Source organism: Elephas maximus, chromosome 3, assembly GCF_024166365.1.
Source record: "Elephas maximus indicus isolate mEleMax1 chromosome 3, mEleMax1 primary haplotype, whole genome shotgun sequence".
NCBI lineage: Eukaryota > Metazoa > Chordata > Mammalia > Proboscidea > Elephantidae > Elephas > Elephas maximus.
In genome coordinates this window covers 132,000,730-132,017,026 of record NC_064821.1, presented here as the reverse complement: position 1 = coordinate 132,017,026, position 16,297 = coordinate 132,000,730, and positions in this window count along the sequence as shown.

Genomic DNA, 16,297 nt, shown 5'->3' with positions numbered 1-16,297 from the left:
TTTTGTGTTTCACTTTTGAAATACTATATTTTATCTTCACTTGATAGGGGAAGAAAACCACACATCTAAAAAGTATATATTTTTGTGTGATTATCTTCTCTCAGAAAAATATGTTGTACCTGAAATGATTTTATTAACTATGAAAACTAAATACTAAGTATGACTCCATTTATATTCCTGGTTACTAAGAAAAATATATTATCGGAAGTTGTAAATAAAATCACTTTTGGAAATTTAACACTGTTTTAAAAAATTCGGGAGGTTTAATAATTCCAGCAATAATTTGGTGAATAGTTTTTTTAAGAGTATTAAGAACCCGCCGTTATAAGAACATCTTCTATTTTTATAATATTGTAGCAGATAAAGCCCCTTTGATTTGTAAGGTTCACTGTAAGAGCATGTGTACTATACATCATTTTTGCAAATAAGGAAATCCAGGATGGGAAACACTAAGAGATTTGTCCAAGATAATATTGTGGAACATTTATTCTAAAAGCATATCTGATAAAAATAATCTTTTGTACTTTTACTGAGCTTAACACTTCTTCATACTCACAGAACTGGAACCTCTTAGGTACCCTGTGTGATGAAGACGCAGGTAATGTTTTGCTCTTTGACAAATAAATAAATCTAAGCTCAGAGAAATAACTTGCCCAAGATTACACATATAAGAAATGGTAGAACAATGACTTAAGTCCAATGCTCTATCAACTCTGCCATAAATAGAATTCTCTTGAAGCACAAATAATCAATCTCTTATTTATCAATTTTAGTAAGTGCAGAAATTGCTTTATGTTTCAGAAACTATAGACATGGTTCTGCCAAACAAGATTCTCTTAAATATCTTTTTACCCTGTAATAGACTATCATGATTCATTTAAAACTTAAGAGGAAACAAAATATGCTATAGGATCTTGATTAATAATAAATTCTCTTTGTGATGGCATTTAATTAAGTGACAAAATAGCTAAAATTTTTATTCAAATAAAGACCCATATATTCGTAAAACCAGGGGAATTATAATTGGATCAAAAATTCATTCATGTTCTTGTTTCCTCCTAGAATGTAGTAAGCTGGAAATGGCTCCACTCCTATCCTAACAACAAGAAAAAGCTGAACAATCTACAAAGTCATAACTTTTTATTAACTCATCGCAGAGCTGAAGATGCAGTCTAACCAAGTAGTCTGAAATCTAAGAAAAGGCAGATACCTCCAATAACACGGGACAGGAAAATTGGCTTTCCTGGAGCAGGTAAGCAGCATGTAAGGGAAAAGGTGCCAACATAGAAGTGGGTAAAGATTTTACCTGAAATGTCTAATGAATTGCAACGTATGGGCTAACATGAGAGTGTAGAACTCCTCAGACCTGCACAAACAAGGGGAGTTTTCAATCAGTGCCAGACCCTTTGTGCTGTTAACTGGTGCACATAGTTAATGCGCTAAAGGTTGGAGGTTTGATTCTACCCAGAGGCTTCTCAAAAAAAGACTTAGTGATGACTTCAAAAAATCACCCATTGAAAACCCTATGGAGCACAGTTCTACTCTGACACACATGGGGTCACCATGAGTCAGAATCGACTTGACGGCAACTGGTTAACAGTGTACTCACAAGAAAGGTTGGTGGCTGAATGAGAGAACAGGGACAGCTTCCTTTGGTGGTGCCAGCCTGGGACAGAGAAACAGCTTCCTGTTCAGGAGAGGCATGAAGCCCTGCCTGGAACATTATTCCTTATCTCCCCTAAGAAACAAAACTTTAAGCCACCAGGAAGGACAACAAACCATATTCTTTACAGTGCACAGGTGAAAAATCATTGATGTCAGGAGAAGGGAATAGGAAAACAGTTTCAACACTGGTGGAGGTGCCAGAAATCTTGTGGGCTTAAACCATTAAAGATTTCCACAACAACATGAAACAGCAGCAGAAAACTCCCACCCAAGACCTACTAAAGATACCAGGCAGAGTTTGACTGCCTTGAGGAGGAAGGATAACATCACTAAGAAAGCTCTACCACTGAGATGCAGCAATATAGGACCTAAGACTGACTCGGAACAAGGACAACAGAGAATACCTCCTGAACCCCCACCAAGTCAGCAATAATTGAGAAATAAGTAAACACAGCCTACTGCTAGAGGGATCAAAAGCATAAAAAGAGACCCTCTCTGAGGTGGAAGCTGTAAGGGAGAACCTAAAGTTGATTAGGAACAGAACTATTGAGTAAAGTGTTCTGGCAACAAAAAACCTACACCCCTAAAGAAAAAGGAGCACAGAAGGGATTTGAGGCCTGCGATATGCTGAAAATGAACACCTTCACCATCACCAACAAAAGTTAAGCTCATCTCCTAACTAAATTGACTCATTCTAACCAAAATAAAGACCTAGCACAAGAAAAGTGGCATGGTTATTGCCAAGCATAAATATTTTTTACCTCATTCTCTGCTGCCCTACGTATTGTGTACAGCTTTCAATCAAAAATTACATGACACATGGAAAATAAGAAAAAAAAAATACTATCAATAGGCGATGCAATCAACACAGCCAGACTCAAATATGATCCAAATGTTGGAATTAACAGACAGGGAACTTAATATATACGTACAAACATTCTAGCAAAGATGGTCTAGAGCAAACGGAAGTCAATTCCTCTGCTTGCAAGATATGTTAAAAAAAAAAAAAAAAAGAGAGAGAGAGACCAGTGGAGAAATGTGTCCCAGCAATAATCACCATTTGTTCTTACACTGTCTTGGCTTCTAGGGGATTTTCCCATAAGTATGCTTTTCTATCAGCCACTCTGATTAATCCAACTGACAGAAACTGGGACCAATGCCACTCAATTTGTGTATCATATAGCATTTCATTAGACTATTATCTACAGGATGCTAAGCAGCAGTGTGAAAGCAACCTGCAGTGTTAAATTTAACATGGCTCCAGGCTCCAGGAACTCATCAGCTGGTCTTCCTTAGAAAGCCAGGTAGCATTTCTCTTAAGTTTCTGTATTGATATTTCCCCTTAACCTGAAACTTTAATCCAGGTACAGCAGGACATATTAGTGATTACAGACTCCACCTTGGTCCACAACAAAGAAATCTGGATCAATTATATCATACATAAAAAAAAACTAAACAATAAATGGAAACTCACCTGAATGCCTGTCAGGGTTGAGGTGGTATCTTTAATTACATCAGCTAAAAAGGTGACAAATTACTTCCACCTTTTCTAATTGGATGACATCATTCTACGGATAAATACTCAAAAGGGTGGGCATAAATTATGAGTTAGCAATCCCTCCAAGGAACTCCCGTTAATAACCAAAGATAGTACCATTTTGGAACTATCTGCAGTAATCTTCTGGATATGCCATCTATTGGTGCTGCAGCTTTAAACACTTCAAGGTCTCTTATTGCCACCCCTAAGGTATAAATACAGTCTCGAGGTTGGATATGTTACCCCCTTAGTTAAGCGTTGTTTACAATTATTGGCACCCCAAATGGGACCTTCTTCAGTAGAAAGGCACAGGCTGAACAGTTCCTCTAGGTTGGCCTCCTGACTGGCTAGTAACACTTAGGGTTCCCAGTTCAATTTGAATAATTGTGGCTAGTCCTTATTTTGGAAAGATTGAGGGCAATAAATCCAATCTCTTTGTCCCCGTTACCAGCTTGATGACGTTCATCTACCCCATAGAATAGCTGGGTGATGGCAACACTAATGAGAATGGAGAAGATATTACAGATGTTGACAGATGTTTTGCGTGAGAGGTGTAGAAACTGGGACCAACTCTTTGGTTTCCAGTAAACTACTCAGTAAGGATAACGGAAAAGTTGATTAAATTGTGATCACTCCTGTCCGGTGAGAAATGGCAGACTCAGCAGTCAATTATACTTAAGAGGCTTGCAACAGTTTGGGAGACCCTCATTAGGGTTTTTTCCTTCATGTAGTAATTTTTAGAGGTGATTCAAAAAGACAAAGATCATTAGCATTACCTCCCCACCGCCCCATAACTCCTGGAGTCTGAGGTATTCTTTCCTCAAGTGTCAAGCTTTTTGCTCTCCCTCCTCTACCTGAAAATTGGTGTGCCTCTTCTAGTAGTTATACCTCACCTTTTTTTTTTTTTTTTTGCAATTATCCTGTATTCTCACCCAGACTTTTTGATCATAAGGGTCATGTGCAAGATGGAGAGGACTTTTTTATAAAACTGACAGAGACCCATTATGCCTCCCACTTTTGACATGCATGGACTGTTATAGAGGACATAGAGAAAAGTGTACCTCAACAAAACGGTCATTATCCTTACTATGGGATCATGTCAATCCAACAAGAGAACCTAGGTGGCTGAACCAGAATTAAGTTTGAATCACACAGACACTCTTTTGGCCAGGCTGCCACCTAGAGAGTGTACCAAACATGCTGGCCCCAATAGTGCTGTTAGAAAAAAGAAAGCAGCACCTTGCCTAGAAATGATCAGAATCCCAAAATTTAAAAATAGGCCTATATAGCCCCCACTTATATCCCTTTCTGGGGACAGTCACATTCTATGATCAAATTACCTTAATAAGGTGTGTGGACCAGAAAGAGATGAGAAAGGTGGAGTCAGAAATCTTTTAGAGTTGATTTTTAACAAGGCAATTTCAGTACTCAAACATACCAGATATCTGTCGATGTTAGGGAGTGTGGAAGGCCCATTGCTTTGCTGCACTGATCATCAGGGTACAACATATTCATAAAGTTGAAAACATGACACAATTAGTATCAAGTGGTATGATAACTGGTGTTGGATGACTGGACTGGAAGAGTAACACAGTGATCTAAAAAAGTGTTGATAGCAGTGAGGCACCTCTGGTAACCTGTAAAGGGGTCAAAGTTCTGATTAAATACATTTTCCAGGCATGGGCGGGTGCTGTGCCCATGCAACGTCGCTTCCTCCATATGATAAAGCAGGTCAGTTTTGGCAGGAGCCCCAAGTCTGACATGCAGAGGTAACTTCTGCATCAGAAGCCTAGAGTTCTTTAGTTTGTTTGTAGATGTGTTGTCATGTCTGGTAAGATGATGAATCTTGGCAGCAGTGGTGGTAATTTGAGTGGTGCATGTTTAATCAGCAGATTTATTCCAGTCAGCGCCATCAGAAAATGGGTTCTTCCCACGGACACCTACATGAGTGATCCACACAGTTGGATTGGTAGCCATGATTTATTTCTGCAGTTCATGGCTACAGAAAGAGTATTTTTAATTCAGTCTGTAGTTTTCTAAGTGGCAGACCAAACAAGCTGTCCATTGGCAGCAAGAATCAGTAAAAATATAACAAATTTCACCACGAGGAGTAGTGGCCAGAGCTATGAGCCTAGAATTTAGTTCTGTGGTGGGTCACTGACTGAAGTAAGCACATCCAATGTCAATCCTGCATGAGGTTGAATGGTTGCAGCAGCCCAAGAGCTAACATCAGGTTTCAGCTTAGACAAACCATCAACAAATCAGCCCAGGCTTTTAGGAACCTCTGTGAATCTAGAGTCCCTTGGAACTAGTGGCTTTTTTTTACATGGAGTGAAGGATAAATTTTCACCCAAAAGCATATCTGTCACTTATTCTTGTAAAATAAAGATGCCTCTGGAACCAGTAGTGCTCTTCAATATACCATTTACATTTGACAAGTGAGGCTGATTGCAACCTTCCCACTTTGTGAGTTATTGGGTCCAAGTCGACACAACTTCAAATAGGAATATCAGACCGGAGAGTAACAAGGCTTCCATGGGTAAGGAGTTCAATTTCGACAAGAACTCAGTAGAAAGCTAGTAGCTGCTTTTCAGAAAGGTGGTAGCCACGTTACAGATGTGATGAGTCTAAACCCTAAGGGGGAACTCTGGGTGGAGGCTGCCTTCCTTTGACAAAGGCTATAATCCACAAAGCCATTGCTCACAGAGATTTGTAGCTCAAAGGGGTCTTTAGGGTTGTAGGGCCCCAAATGTAGAGTGCATGCCACAGATAGTTGGAGAGCTTCCAACATAGTCTTTTTCTTTTGAAACCCACTCAAAGGATGCTGATTTATAGCTTAGCCAATATAAAGTACCAGGTAGAATACTCAGGTGAGGCATATACTGTCCCTAGTACCCAAGTTGTCCAATAAGATACTGGGTTTCATCTTTGGTGTGGAAGACAGAAGCAACATTTTTTCGTTGACAGTTGGTGGGATTGGTGTTATGAATCTGCCCACATATTCTCAAGAAGCTTTATTTGATGACTTTTTTATAATGCCTTCTCCTTGCTCCAGGAGACACTCTATCTTGAGAAGATGTTTGTTATACAAACATCCTTGAGAAGACAGCCCAGAACAAATGGTACTCAGTGCCTCTGCTTGCAAGAAATGCAGAAATGTGAGTGATCCATGGTGCATTGTTTCTCAACACTGTATACCAAAAAAGGATGAATTTTACTTTATGTAAATTATATTTCATTTTTAAAGAAAATCCATTTAAGATTTTTTTTTTTCAAGATATCAGGTGGTCTGGAAATTGTTTCCTCATCTTTGTTCTCAAGGGATTTATTGCCATGCTAAGCTTTTTATGTTTTGTTTTGCTTTAATGTTCAGTTGGATTGGAAACAAAACAAAAAACAAAGAAAACCCTGAGGATTCTTAAGTGAAAGGACCTAATAGTATATTATGCACTCTAAATTCCATTAGCGCTAAGTTCATTAACCTGTGTTCACTCAGTTCCGTGTACCTTGAAAAATCTGTTTAGATGACTGAGTGAATGTATTTCTCTGATATTCTCATTACTGATTATTCTCAGAAAGGTTCATTTCAAAGAGTATGATTATTTGTTAATTTTAGACTAAGGATTTTAAATAATCAGAAGAAAATAAGTGCTGAATAATTTCATGGGAAGAATGAAAGTTTCTGCAATATATTGCATACTCTGAAACTCAGTATTTTAGTAATATAAAAATAAATTATTCTAGATTTTACAAACTTACAGGTAAAAGTTTTCTATGTCTTTGGCTCATTTCAATGGTTCTCAATCCTGGCTGTGTATAAGAATTACCTGAGGAGCTTTAAAAATAATGAACCAGACTCTATTCCTAGAGATTCTAATCTAATTGGTCTGGGGCGGGACTCACACTTAAGTGTTTTTTTTTTTTTTTTTTTTTTTAATTCCCTAAGTTATTCCAGTGTTAGAGCCAAGACTGAGAACACTGGCCTATGCAATGGAATATACTGCTGTGTAATTCTGTTTTAGCATATCCGTCTGTGAGAAACATTCTAACACAGAACACTTAGTACAATTTAACTGTATATAAAATAAAAGTACACAAAACAATTTGTGAATTTTATGGCTTTGACTTTAAAATTCATAATACAAGATGAGACTCAAAATATGTCATTAATTTATTTCAGTAGTTCTTAATTTGGGGGGCGGAGGTGGCAAATCAAAGCCATGTGGATTTTTTTTTTTCCAAATTAAAATAGCCATATCCCCACCAAGAGGTTCTAATATTTGTAAAGGGATAGGAGTTAGGGAGACATGGTGGGGAGAAACCTATAATTTTTAGAAGCTGTCCAGATGATTGTGATCTGATTCATGGCTACCATTACTCCATCTTTTGTGGAAAACATTGATTTATCTCTGTTGCTTCTAACTTTCCAAAAGAGTTAGATATATGTTACAACGACCAGTGGTGAGCCCCAAGTCTCTACCCACTTGTTATGTGATCAGGTTACTCATTTTGGAAACCAAAAATGTTTCTGATAAGTGGAACACTATTGATTGGGAAATACATCACAACTTAGAGCAATTTGGGCACCCAAACCCATTGCCATCAAGTCGACTCCAACAGGGATAGCCAAAAGCTTTCTACTCTAAACAAATTTATTCTAGAAACAACTACAAACTTGTACTTACTGTTGGAAATGTAAATTTTATACAATGAAAAGAAATAATCATATTAGTAAATTCAAAGTATATCATATAGTGGAACCTGAATTTCTCAATAAAGTTTCTAACTAATACAGATAAAGTCACAAAATAAGCTCCACTATTTATAAACTTCAAAACAACAACAAAAAAAAATGGGCTCCAGAACTTTCTTTCTGTGGAAGTGCTATGCTTGTGCCTTACTCATAGAGATAAGTAGAGGTGATCTCCTAGGAGTCTTCTAATTCCTTGCACTCAAAGTATGGGTCCATGGACCAATGGCATCTTATCACCTAAACAAACAAAAAACTCATTGCGTTCAAGTAGATTCCGACTCATAGCTACCCTATAGGACAGACTAGAACTGCCACATAGAGTTTCCATAGCAGCTAAACTCTTAACCACTGTGCCACCAGGGTTTCCTCTTATCACCTGCTTGTTATAAATGCAGAATCTCAGGAACCACAACAGGCCAGGTGAATCAGGATCTGCATTTTAATGATGTCCTAATGATTCGCCTGCACATTAAAATATAAGAAGCACTGCTCTAGCCCATCGTTTTCAAAACTACGACTCAGAATCAAGCAAGAGTGTCTGTACATGTCTGTAAAACAAACACAGCACAAAAAATAACCCATTTTTACAGAATCATTAAAAGGCAAAAATAAGAGCTTTAAAATCTCTTTAGTTCTTTTCACAAACCATTGAACAGGATATTGACAATACAACTTGATGGGGTTTTCCTCTCTGTCTTTGAATACAACCAATAGACGATAAAGGGGCAGTGAGCTTCCTCATGGTGTTGGTAGTAGTGGTATTATGTGTTTTGTTGCTATTCTTTTTATCTCAGTTTTCCATTTCTATTTCAGAAAGTGAACACAACAGGCTGCAATTTGCTAACAAGCGGAAGTGCAAACTGCTCTTGGGAGAATAAAAGAGCAAAACACAACCACAGTTTCCACCTGTTCTTGTTATTTCAAATCAGTGCTACATAACGCTATTTGTTCAGGTATGGACATCAGAGGGGATGGGTCAGGGAGGGGCCCAAACTTAAATTTGGTCCCCATAAATAAATGAATGGTTCCTTCATTCTTTCCAGAATGGTAATTAAAATCAAGCTTTCAAAAGTAGTCCCAATTTAGGTAATAATAGTAGTAATAATAACAATAATGATGATGATGATAGCAAAACTATTTAAAAGGTTATTTCTTCCCACTGGCACATCTGAACATTTCATCATATGAGTTTTCCCACTTCATAAGCATCTTCTTTATCCCTTTCAGTTTGCACTGTGACTTCCATGTCACAGAACAATGCTTTCATATTATTTTTCTTACCTAGTTCAGGAACGAATAATCAACATGAGGGCAAATTATAGATTTTGTATTAAGATCTGAAAAGTAAGTATTTTGAACTGAAGCCATTATAAAATGTGCATAACATTTTCACAAGCAGGCAACCGAAAGGACTTTTTTTCTTTTCATAATGTGTAAAACACAGAACTTTAAATTTTCCAATTTCTGTAATTTGGTCCTGGATGGATAATTATGCCCCTAATAAACACCATGCCTGAAAGGAACATGTAGAATACGCATTTAGTAAAACACTTGGAAAGCTGTGCCAATGTATGGACCATGTATGACGTAAAGGGTCAAGCCCTAATAAAGACCGTGCCTTGTAAAGTAGTGCTGTGCAGATATGATGGATATGCATAGAAACAGGTCTATGCTCTCAAAGTAACACCTTGTGCCAAAACCCATAATATAAGATGTTTGGCTCAAGGCCACTATAGTAGATTTTACCTCTAGTTATTGTATTTCTGCAGTGGCGTCAGTCCAATCTCCCAATCTCCATAAAGAAATGATTGGAAAATGAAAAATACAAGAATGGAAATTAAAATAACATACTTAGTCAAATACTAGGTTTTTTGTTTTGTTTTCTTTATACCAACCTCCCTTTTTCTTGTTTCAGAGGAGCACCTTTGCATTATGGGCTTAGAAAAGAAAAAAAAAATGCCTGACTTTCATTAGACCCTAATTTAATGATTCTGTTTTCCTAAGCCTGTTCCAGGTTCTGGCCTATTGTGATTTCATAGTCATATCAAAGGTTGGGGAAATGGAAGTTTATGAAATGCTATACTCTTGGAAAATGGTAGGGGGCTGGGCTGATTGCTATCATTGCAAAAGAAAATTCATATAAAATTGGAATCTAGAAATTTATTGGCCTGGAGTTTATGGTATAAATCAAAATTAGATTATTCAAAAAAGATTGATTTTAAATTATAGACATAAATTTTAAGTGACAATAAAAAATTAGTAGAGGACAAAATTAGCACAGACAGTGACACATAATATTGATCAAATGAATGAACAAATGAGTAAGAACTGCACCATTCCATTGTTTTTCATTGGCTTAAACAGAACCAGTTAGATATCTTAGAAAAAATATACTAAATGTTGACTTTTAAACTTATATTCCAATGGTACTGGCAAATAAATATAATTGCCATATGACGGAAATGTCCTTTGTTTTATCATATGTTACTTTCTGGTGACTTTTGACGCAGTGAGCCACATGCTTCTAAAACGTTTTCTGCTTTTGAAATCCATGACGCCAGCGTCTCTAATTTTTTTTTTTTTTTTTTAACTTGACTGGCCACCCTTAATGCTTTTGGAAAGGTCCCATCCTCTACTCCATAACTAAATGGTGAAGGCCTACTGTAAAAAATTCCTAATTGATATCTTCAGCCCATATCTGTCTTCCAAGCTTCAGTCTTACAGAGCCAAAAGTTTATGCCTCTTACCAACTGAGCATCTCAGTGGCTCATAGATATTAAACTACATGTTAAAGGAAACAATAAAAAAATTACTCTGACAGTGTTTTCCACCTCAAGAAGTGGGACGACCATGCACCCAATTATTCCAACTAAAAACCTAGATTTCCATTTTTAGTTCATCCCCTTCCCTCTGTCGTCATTATACCATATCTAATCTAGCTGCAATTGCTGTCACTTGTAGCTCTGTAACTAAAATAAATAGCCTTTAAGTTGATTCTGACTCATGGCAACCCCATGTATGTATGCCGGAATAGAACAGTGCCCCAAAGGTTTTCAATGGAAGTGATCTTTTGAAAGTAGATCAGTAGGCCTTTCTTTTGAGGGACCTCCAGGTGGATTTGAATTGTCAAACTTTTTAGTTAGTAGCCCAGCGTTTAACTGTTTGTGCCACCCAAGGACTCCATAGCTCCAAAAAAAAAAAAAAAAAATATCGCAAATCCTTTTGCTTTTTTTCCATCTATGCCTTCAGTCCTCTAATGTAAGCACTCATTGTCTCACTCCTGAGTTACTGTAAAAAGACTATGTCCATAATCATTGGAGCCCTGGTGGTGCAGTGGTTAAGAGCTATAGCTAATAATCAAAAGGTGGGCAGTTCCAATCTACCAGCCAAACCTTGGGCAGCTCTACTCTGTCCTATAGTGTTACTATGAGTCAGAATTGACTCGACAGCAGTGGATAATGGGGTGTTTTCATAACCCATTCTTTCTCACTTCCAATCCATTCTCTCTTCAACACCTGGACTGGTTATAATTGTCACTAAACTTGCTTAAAAGGAGTTCAATGGCTTCCTGCTGTGCTCAGGAAGAAATAAGCTGAACTCCTAGACCTCTAAGGCTTTGCACACCCTCTCCAGCCCTGTCTCCCCCTTGTTCACCAGGCCACAGTAACACGGGCTTCCTTTCATATTGCACATGACAAAATATTTCCTTTAACAGGGTGTCTAATTTGTTTTTCTCTTTGTCTGTGATTTCTTCCTTGGTTCTTGGTTTTTCTGGCTTCTTCTTACATTTTCAGTCTCAAATTAACCTCTTGCCTTCTCAGATCACTCCGCTATAGTAGAATCCTGGCTTCCAACAATTGTGGTAACTTTTTGGGACATTCCCTGCTGATTTGCTTCACAATATTTATCATAATCAATAAGGATTTCTTCCTTCCTTAATCCCTTCCTTCTTCCTGTCTTCCTTTCTTTCATTTTCTCGCACTTAAATATAATCTTCATGAGCGTAAGAGTTTGTCTCGCAAGATGTCTACACCCTACACATTGTAGATGTTCAATAAATAGTTGTTTCATAAATAAATGAGGTTGTGAAATGATACTTCTCAGTGGTAGTTTATTTAAATTTCACAATTAAATAGCAATATCATTTTTTTCTCAACTTCTCAAATGGTAACAGAACCTATAGCTATCTTTACCCTATTGCACCTTACCTAAAAATCTTATATTGAGTAGTCCTACGAGGGACTACTTTCTCTTCTTTGGGATAAACGGTGATGGCAATGCTTGGGAATGATTACTTTAATCGTATAATTCTGATATTTTAAATATGAGACTGCTTAAATAAAAGGTGGTTAATATTCCCCTAAACGTTAGGCTCAGGTTGGCTATGCCTCAAAGACCAATTGTATAGTAACAAATTATGGCACTATAATTATCATTATTTGCCATTTTTTTAATTTGAGTAATGAGGCTAGCACAGTAGAGAACTATTCAGAAAAGTATAGAACTTTGCTACAAAAAGCTAAAGCTCATTCAAGGCTTGTATTTCCCCTCCTCACATAACTCCTCGTTTTCCCTTCATTTCCTTTCCTTTCCTGCACATCCTTTTAAGGGTATGATATTCTGAGCATTCTCAGTGCTCTCTCCAGCAGATGTTAGCATGCATATGCTAATTCAACTTCCTTCCTACTCATTCCTAAATTCACAACATCTTCTGTGTTTTCTAAACAAAAACACTCAAACTATCCAGATCACAAATAGTGAAATACACTTGGCAAAAATTTAGCTGCAGGGCAAATGCATTTTTTTTATTGAAAAGTTTTGAATTTCTTTTAAAATTGCTGAAGTTCTGAGCTTCAATTTTAACTGAGAATTTATCCTTGGTGTGTGGGTGTCAGGAAGGGAAAGTATGTATATCTGATAAGTAAACAAAACAATAGGTGTTTTTACACAACTTTTAAGTGTATTCTTTAATGTGAAGAGTAGTTTATGTTATAAAGAATACAGTCAAGCAAATCAATAAAGCAATATGAAATTACGGCCTGAAGAGCCAACCTTGAAAAACTTCTTCTCAGACTCACTCATTTTATTCAGAAGGCATTATTATCATTTAAGCTTACATGTCCTGGATTAGTATATTCATTCATTCAACATTTGTTGAGCACTCATTTATGTAATATATTATAATACACGCTTTGAAAAGCACAAAGGTGACTGAGATCCAGGAACTCTCCTCAAGGAGCTTATAGTTTAGATGAATAGGTTATGGCCATGCTTGACTATAATTCAAAGCCAACGCAATGAAGACCACTAAGAGGTGTAGAAATAAAATGATTTCAATTGGATCTTGAAAAATGGATGTGATTTGATGAATATTTGATGTTGGCAGACAAAAGGAACAACATGAATAAAGGCAGAGTTTAAGAAAAAGCATGAGACATAAAAAGTTGATAATTTGGACTTCGTTAATACTAGCAACTTTGTTCTATGAAAGACTGCTAAGAGAATGAAAAGACAAGTCACACAACAGGAGCAAATGTTGGCGAAATATATATAAGACAATGATTTGTATCCAAACTATACAAAGAAATTAAAAAATTTGACAGTAGGAAACAAACAACCCAAAAATGGACAAAAGATCTGAACAAGCACCTCACCAAAGAATATATACAAATGGAAACTAACCATATGAAAAGATGCTCAAAAAATTAGGGATGTCAGTAGGCAATTGCAAATTAAAGCAACAATGAGATACCACTACACACCTATTAGAATAGCTAAATCCAAAACATTGTCAACACCAAATGCTGGCGAGGATGTGAACAAACAAGAGCCCTCATTCACTTTTGATGGGAATACAAAATAGTACCATCATTTTGTAAGACAATCTGGCAGATTATAGTCTTACCATATGATCCAGCAATCAAGCTCCTAGATATTTGTTCAAATGAGATGAAAACCTCAGTCACATAAAAACCTGCAATGGATCTTTATAGCAGTTTTATTCATGACTGGCAAATATTGGAAGAAACCAAGATGTCCTTTAACAAGGTGAAGAGATAAATAAACTGTGGTATATAAATTTTTTTTTTTTTAAATCTATATAAACTAAAAAAAAAAAAACCACTGTCCTGGTGGCATAGTGATTAAGCATTAGGCTGCTAACCAAAAGGTCAGCAGTTCAAATCACCGGCTGCTTCTTGGAAACCCTATGGGGCTGTTCTACTCTGTCCTATAGGGCTATTATGAGCCAGAATCCACTTGATAGAAATAGGTTCATATCTATATAATGGGGTATGATTCAGCAATAAAAAATAAATGAAATATCAAGCTAAAAAATGACATGAAGGAACCTTAAATACATATTGTTAAGCAAAAGAATCCAGTACAAAAAAAGCTATATACTATATGATTCCAACTATATGGTATTTTGGAAAAGACATAACTATAGAGACAGTAAAAAGATCCATGGTTACCAGTGATTCAGAGGAAATGGGGAAAGAGATGCATAGGTGAACACAGATCATTTTTAGGACAGTGAAACTATCCTGTAGGATACTTCGGTGGTAGGCACATGACATTATACATTTGTCAAAACCCATAGCACTATACAACATAAAGAGTGAGCTCTATTGTACAATACGGACTTCAGTTAATAATATCAATGTTAATTCATCAATACACATCACACAAAATCAAAATATTATTAATAGGAGAAATAGTGTGCAGGAGGAGTGGTGATATAAGGAATCTCTCTGTTTTCTGAACAATTTCTTCATAAACCTAGAGTGTTACAGAAAATAATGTCTATCAAAAAAAGCATGAGAAATTTGCTTAGAAATAAGTAGGAAAGTTTGCCTGGAAATAAAATGCAAGAAAGAGAGAAATGGAGATAAAAATAAAATTATACAGAGGCAGAGCCAGCATGATGCTACAGACAGAAGCACCATGCTGTCCCTCTGCAGCAAAGACCTGAAAAACTAAGTAAAACAGATACAACCATTAATTCTGGAGCCCTAAGTATCAAATGAAGAGAAAAAGAACTAGACACAAGGATCCAATGGAAGAAGAACTGATGGAGGACAAAGAACGAGGAGAGATACGGAATGAACATCCCCTGCCAGCTAATGTGGCAGAGCATCGCAGTCTTGGAGCACAGCCAGCAACAACCCTGGACAGGTAGTACAGGAAGGCAACTTCGCAGAGGTCCCAACAGGAGACAGAACCCTGGTAACCAGAGATAAATGCTTTCCCACCCTTCACCCTTCTGCCCTGTATGCTGCCTCTGCTGCTACCTAGTGAGCCACAGTCGCTTGGCTGAAGAGACACTGATCACTGCCACCCTGGGTCTGCCTCGCCCCCACCGGATAGCTCCCTCAGTACCATTTTTTTCCTCTCCCTTTCTTTCTTTTCTTTCTCCCTCCCACCTAGCTCTGTGGGCTGCCTCCACCACTTCCTGACAAGTTGCATCGTACCACCTGGCAAGAGATACATCAGTTAGCCACCACCCCAGTTCCACCCCATCCCCTCCACCCGGCTCCCTCAGCACCATATATTTTCTCTCTTTTCCTTCCTTCCTATTCATTCTCCCTCCCACCTAGACCCATGAGTCACCTCTGCCCCTTCTCAACAGGCTCTTTTGCACTGTTCAGGTAAAGAGCTACCAGTGCAGGGCCTCCCTGGGTCTGTTCTGCCCCCAAACACCAGCTCCCACAACATCGCCATTTTTTTTCACTCTTTTTTTTTTTTTTATTTCCTCTGTTTCCCTGTCTTCCTCCCATCTAGCCCCATACACCACCTCCACCCCATCCTACCAAGCCACGATTCGCTGTCTCAGTTAGAGAGCCACCGGCTATAGCCACCCCCGGTCCACTCTGACCCCCCTCACTGTCCCCGCCATCTTTTTTTTTTTTTTTTTGCTTCTCTCTACTTTTTCTTCCTCCCCTCACCTAGTTCAACATATCACATCTCCTCCCTTCCAGCTGTCCTGTGGGTCCAGCCCACCACCACTTACCAGCCCCGGCCGCACTGCCAGTTTTTTACTTTTATTTTTTCTTTTCCTTTTCTCTCAGACCTAGGCCCATATGCCAACTCCTCTGCTTGCCACCAGACCCCACTGCACCACTGTGGCTGGAGAGCCACCAGCCCACGCCTGCCTCAAATCTCCCCCACCCCTACCACACCACCACTTGTTTTACTTTTTTTCTTTTACTTTCTTTCTTTTCATTCTACCTCCCACCTAGCCTTGTACATTACCTCCTCCCTTTCCTGCTAGCCCCCAGGTCTACCCAGCCCCAACTCTCCACCTACTTTTTTTTTTTTTTGAATCTTTATCTTTTATTTTT